Source organism: Chiloscyllium plagiosum, unplaced genomic scaffold, assembly GCF_037043375.1.
Source record: "Chiloscyllium plagiosum isolate Xiang-an unplaced genomic scaffold, Cpla_swu_hap1 HiC_scaffold_5, whole genome shotgun sequence".
Classification (NCBI taxonomy): Eukaryota; Metazoa; Chordata; class Chondrichthyes; order Orectolobiformes; family Hemiscylliidae; genus Chiloscyllium; species Chiloscyllium plagiosum.
In genome coordinates this window covers 111,778,602-111,784,668 of record NW_028270143.1, presented here as the reverse complement: position 1 = coordinate 111,784,668, position 6,067 = coordinate 111,778,602, and positions in this window count along the sequence as shown.

The window sequence follows — 6,067 nt, the reverse complement described above, 5'->3', positions numbered from 1 at the left end:
GTCTTACCAAAATGCAACACTTCACATTTATCCAAATTAAACTCTATCTGCCACTCTGACCCATTGGCATAATAGATCGAGATCCCTTTGTAACCTTAGATAACCTTCTACACTATCCACTATACCAACAACTTTGGTGTCATCCACAAACCTACCAACCATGCTTCCTATATACTCATCCAAATCAATTATATAAATGACAAACAACAGTGGATCTAGCACCAATCCCTGTGGAACATAGCTAGTTACAGGCCTCCAGTCTGAAAAGTAACCCTTCATCATCACCCTCTTGTCCTACCATCAAGCCAATTTTGTATCCAATTGGCTAGCTGTCTCTGAATCCTTTAAGATCTAATCTTACTCACCAGTCTAGCATGCCGAACCTTGTCAATAGCCTTAATAAACTTCATGTAAACAACGTCTACCATTTTCTTGGGAACAGTCTCTAAAAAAAATCAAGTTTGTAAGACACAATTTCTCAAGCTCAAAACCATGTTGCCTATCCTTAATCTGTCCTTGCCTTTCCAAATGCACATAAATCTCCCAGAATCCTCTCCAACCCTTCAAGAGAATAGATCTGGAGAATCAGTAGAGAGATGGAAATGGCAGAGGCATCGAGTAAGTCATTTTACATTTAAAACTTTCTGAAATATTTGAAAATCACTTATCACCTGAGAAAATGTGCTGGGAAACTCATTAGACTGATAGGTTGACAAATACCCAGACTAGAAAACTTGAGTCTGCAAAATAAGTGGCTGAGAGTTCGTGGACACATTGGTAATAACCTTCCAAAATTCCTTAGATTGTCGAAGTGGCCCAACTGATTGGAATATAGCAAATGTAACACCTTTATTCAAATAAGGAGGGAGACAGAAAGCAGGAATCTATCAATCACTAAGATTAACATTTGTCATTGGGGATTTGCGGTGCTCGATTATTAAAGAGGTTTGAGCATGCACACTACATAATGATTTTTTTCAATGATCCTGGACCAGGTTGCCAAATTTATTGTTACAATCCCGGGTGAGATCACCAAAATACATTCCAATTCTATTACAATCCTATTCCTGATAAAGGGCTTTTGCCCAAAACGTTGATTTTCCTGCTCCTCAGATGCTGCCTGAACTGCTGTGCTTTTCCAGCACCACGCTAATCTAGAATCAAATTACATTCCAATGTTGTTAAGGATCAACAACCCTTAATTTTGATGTGGACAAAAACTAAACTCCAGGGGTCTTTCTGTAGGTTAAAGCCACAAGGTTCCACAATTTTGAACAAACAATGTTTTACGATTTTTTAGGAACAATGATACAATCTACAAAGCATGTATAACTTATTTTGAACTAGAAGCAATGGATGTGCTATGATCAATCTCCCCACATTAATTACCAAATGCTATCCAGACAGATTCTGCCAATTTCTCACTGATGCTCCCAGTAGTTAATGAAAATGGCTGTAACCTAATGGGAATAATGCACTCCTTCATTACTGCACTGTTGTAAGCTGTTGAACTGGGACATAAACTGACCCCTTCTGACTTGGAGATTTTCTGAGTATTATCACTGAATACCTCCACTAACTTGGCTCAGGTAAAATGGGTGTTTAGTATGGCATTGTTAAATTTTCAGTTGTGCTCATGTCTAGAGTTGATAGATATTGAATGCAGGGCATTCTATGTGATGTTGGCCATCATTTCTTCATCCAAGAGATATCCAAAAATTGGTTTCAAAAACAGAAATTGCTGGAAAAGCTCAGCAGGTCCAGTCTGATCCAGTGACCCATCCTCAGAACTTCCCCAGTTCTGAAGGAGGGTCACTAGATATGAAAAGTTAACTCTGATTTCTCTTCACAGATGCTGCCAGACTTGCTGGGTCTTTCCAGCAATTTCTGTTTTGTTTTCTGATTTACAGCATCTGCAGTTCTTTCCATTTCCAAAAGCAGGTCATTCATTTGTCCCAGTGCTGATTGGGCGATTCTGATGTACAACCAAATGGCACATTTATCTGACAGTCATTAATACCAATGAGATCACCTCCAGATTGTTGAAAAATGCATGTGGTTCATCAATTGAATTGAACTGAATTTATTGTCACGTGTACTGAGTCACAGTGAAAAGCTTTGTCTTGCGAGCAATACAGGCAGATCACAGAGTTAAGTAGCATAGATAAGTACATAATAGGTAAATAGTGGCAAAAACAAAAACACAGGTACAGGTGAATGTTAAGAGTTTGTGAGTCCATTCAGTATTCTGACAACAGTAGGGTAGAAACTGTTACAAAACCCTGGTGTGTGTGTGTTCAGGCTTCTGTACTTTCTCCCCGATGGTAGAGGCTGTAGAAAAACATTGCCAGGGTGGGATGGATCTTTGAGAATGCTGGTGGCCTTTCCTTGACAGCGGGCCTGATAGATAGATTCTATAGATGGGAGGTTGGCCTTTGTGATTGTCCGGGCCGAGTTCACCACTCTCTGTCACCGTCTCCGATCTTGAATGGTACAGTTGTCATGCCAGGTAGTGATACATCCAGATGGAATGCTCCCAATGGTGCACCTATAAAAATTGGCAAGAGTAGTTGCCGTCATGCCAAATTAAGTAAATCTCTTTGTTGCTACCACAAATGTGTAAGGTTCTTTGCAACCACTAGATGGTGCACTCAGCACCATAGCACAAAGTCGGGAATCTAACACGAGTGCACTGTAGGTCCTGTACTGTTTCCAAGTCATGCTGTGGAGGAGCCAGTGTTGGACTGGGGTGGACAAGTTAAAAATCACACAACACCAGGTTATAGTCCAACAGGTTTATTTGGACTATAACCTGGTGTGTGATTTTTAACTGTTTCCAAGTCAGCAGTGTTGGAAACTTGAAAGACAAAAAAGTAGGAAAAATGAGGAGTCCCATTGGTACATTACTTTTGAGTTTATTTTGCTTATAACCAATACCTTTTTAATTTGCTACTCTATATTTGCTTATTTTCGATTACATGAAAAAAGTCTTACATCTCTCCTTCCATGCCTACAAGATATCCCAATGTTTGGTACTTTTGAAGCACTGTTACTGTTGCACTGTTTAAAAGTAGATGCTAAATTGAGCACAGCAAGTTATAAAACAGCAATTGATAATGACTAAGTAACCTGTTTTTGGGATGTTGTGGGAAGTATTAAGACAGGATACCAGAGATCTGGGACTAGTTTGGTTTGGGAACCTAATCAACATGGACTAGTTGGACCAAAGGGTATGTTTCCATGTTGTATGAATTCATGATAACTCCTCTGCTCTTCTGTCAAAGTGCATCAATGGATCTTTTGCATTAACTCAAAATGGCAGATATGGCCTTGTTTTAAAGTTCCATTGAATAAACAACATCCTTAACTTTTTTGTCAAAAAAATAACTCAACACAATCTTTCCTCATGTCCATTAAAACTATTCCTTCAAACTGATTCATATTACAAACATGAACAGTTTCTCCCTATCTCTTCTGTTCAGACCCCTCATGATTTTGAAAACTTCTATCAAATCATTCGTCAGCCTTTACCTCTCCAATAGTCCCAACTTCTCCAATCTTTCCTCATAACTGATATATCTCATAAACCAAGTTTGCATTGAGGGGAGGTGATAGCCTAGTAGTATTATTGCTCGACTGTTAATCCAGACACCGAGGTAATACTCTAGGGACCTAGGTTTGAATCTTGTCATGGAGGATGGTGGAAATTGAATATAGCTTTTTTAAAATCTAGAATTAAGGGTCTAATAATGACTGTGAAACCACAGTTGATTGTTGGGAAAACCCTATCAGGTTCACTAACGTCCTTTAGGAAAGGAAATCTGCCATCCTTACCTGGTCTGGCCTGAATGTGAGTCCAGACCCACAGCACTGTGATTAACTCTTCATTGCCATCTGAATAATTCATTCCGTAATAAATGTTGGCCTAGCCAGCAGTGCCTGCATCCTGAGAATAAATTTTTAAAAACTCTCCCCAGTGCATTCACGTCCTTCCTGAAGTGTACCCAGAACTGTACACAGTACTCCAGCTGAGGTCAAACTAGTCTTCCATATAAATTCATCATAAGTTCCCTGGTTTTGTACCCAATGGCCATAATTATGAAACCTTAGAATGCTTTTTTGCTTTTTCACCAGGTTTACCTGCTCTCCGACATTGAATGATCTGTGTAAATATGCATCCAGGTCTCTCTACTCCTGCACACCCTTCAGGAATATGTACACCTGGAAGAAATGTCGAAAGACAATCTCCAAATTTGTCTTTCCTGTTACTCCCATGTCATCTAAATAAATGGCGAGGTGAGGTAGACCTAACAAATTGTTCTCCATCATCCACTGAAAAATTACACAGGCTGACAATACCCCAAATGGCAATCTTGTACATCGGGACAAATTCTTATGGGTATTAATTGTAGCATACTTCTGGGAACCCTCATCTAACTGCAATTGCAAGTACACTTGGCTCATGTCCAGCTTTGTGAAGGACAGTCCCCCTGCCAGCTCTATGTATAAATCCTCTATGCGAGGAATTAGGTATTTATTCAGCTGTGAAATTTGAACTGTTTATTTGAAATCTATTTATTTGAAATTTATTTGTTTGAAATCCTCTCAAGGGCGAACCGACCGTCAGACTTCAACATGGGTATGATAGTGCTTTTGTCTGTAAAGTAAATGGCACTGGGCGGGCCTTTCAGAATTGTGGAATTGCTTCCTGATCGGCATGCAAGATGGTCTTCACTCGTTTGATAGCCCCTAGACACTCCTGAAAGACTTTGGAATATTTAATTAAGACTTCACTCAGACAGCCATTTTCTGATTGAAAAATGTTGAGCCAATCATGGTGAATTTTTCTCAACCAATTTCACCCCATCAAGTTTAAGCCCAAGCCTTCTCCGACAAGCAGTGGCAACTGAATCAATTGCTTCTCATAAGAGACAGGAACCAAAGTTGTACCTTTAGTCTGAAAGGTTTCCAAGTATAGGTTCTCAAACTAGCCAAGGTCTTACGCAAATTTAAGGTTTGGAGTCCAGAGCGAATTTGATAAAGGCCGGTTCTGCAATCACTGAAACAGCCACTCTGGTGTCGACCGCTATTTGAAACAGGTGACAATTTAACCAGGTGTTTATTTTGATTGGTTCTAATTTGGATGTTGCTAAGCAATTTAACTGTTCCAAACAGTGGAAAGGTAGACTTTCCAAGGTGTGCACTCTCCTGGATAATGGCTTTGATTTCTTTTGCTCAATTCAGGTCCAGCAGGACCCCATTGCTGTCTTAAGTCCACATACTGGCAGCAACTACAAAGGCTTGCTGACACGGATCCTGAAGAAAATTTTAAACGTTTGGCCGAGTCATAGAGATATACCACAGAGAAACAGAACCTTCGGTCCAACTTGTCCATGCCGACCAGATATCCCAATCCAATGTAGTCCCATTTGCCAGCATTTGGCCCATATCCCTCTAAACCCTTTCTATCCATATACCCATCCAGATGTCTTTTAAATGCTGTTATTGTACCAGCCTCCACCACTTCCTCTGGCAGCTCATTCCATATGCTTACCTCTCTCTGCGTGAAAAAGTTGCCCCGTAGGTCCATTTTATAGGTCCCTCTCACCTAAACTTATGCCCTCTAGTTCTGGACAACCCCACCCCAGGAAAAGACCATATCTAGTTATCTTATCCATGCCCCTCATGTTTTTATAAACTTCTATAAGGTCACACCTTAGCTTCTGATGCTCCTGGCAAAACAGCCCCAGCCTATTCAATCTCTGCCGATAGTCAAATCCTCCAACCCTGCCAACATCCTTGCAAATCTTTTCTGAACCCTTTCAGGTTTTACAACATCCTTCCGACTCAATACTCTGACCAATAAAGGAAAGCATACCAAGCGCCTTCTTCACTACCCTATCTACCTGTGACTCTATTTTCAAGGAACTATGAACCTGCACTCCAAGGTCTCTTTGTTCAGCAACACTCCCTAGGACCTTACCATTCAGTGTATAAGTCCTGCTAAGATTTGCTTTTTCCAAAATGCAGCACCTCGCATTTATCTAAGTTAAACTCTATCTGCCAC